Consider the following 530-nt stretch of genomic DNA (forward strand, 5'->3'; position numbering starts at 1 on the left):
CTTTAAATAACTGCAAGCATAGCGACAACTGGCATAAAATTATCCAAAATATTAACGGAATTATATTTTGAATCATGGAGTTAAATTAATTTCAGTCTCAAAATTGTCTTCTCTTTAATAATGACTATTTTTTTCTTTTATATATATATATAAATGAGTAATAAGAACATACATATGGTTTTATCCGCATATACACAACAATCAGCGTGTATATAACAAAAACTTTGGTTTTCGAGCGCAAACTTGTGCGTTAATTGCCGCATTGTTGTCCGCGGTCAACGCCAGCTGTATATTTCCAGTAGCAAATAAATGACAATCATATAAACAAGTATAATTTTATTTTTTTTTCCCTCTGCTGCTATAAGTGTCTAAGATATCAAACATCCACCAGCAGAGCTTTGAGGAATCAGAACTGTTCCGAACTGCGCGTCCAGCCTTCTCACGCACATGAAACTCTTTACTCGCCCTCCCCCTTCTTTAACTATAAGGCAGGCCAGAGTCTCGCACAACTTTCACTGCAGCTCTGCAGA

This window comes from Rhamphochromis longiceps, linkage group LG7 (genome assembly GCF_057381845.1).
Source record: "Rhamphochromis longiceps isolate RC_006_pf linkage group LG7, R_longiceps_female_GT1.1, whole genome shotgun sequence".
NCBI lineage: Eukaryota > Metazoa > Chordata > Actinopteri > Cichliformes > Cichlidae > Rhamphochromis > Rhamphochromis longiceps.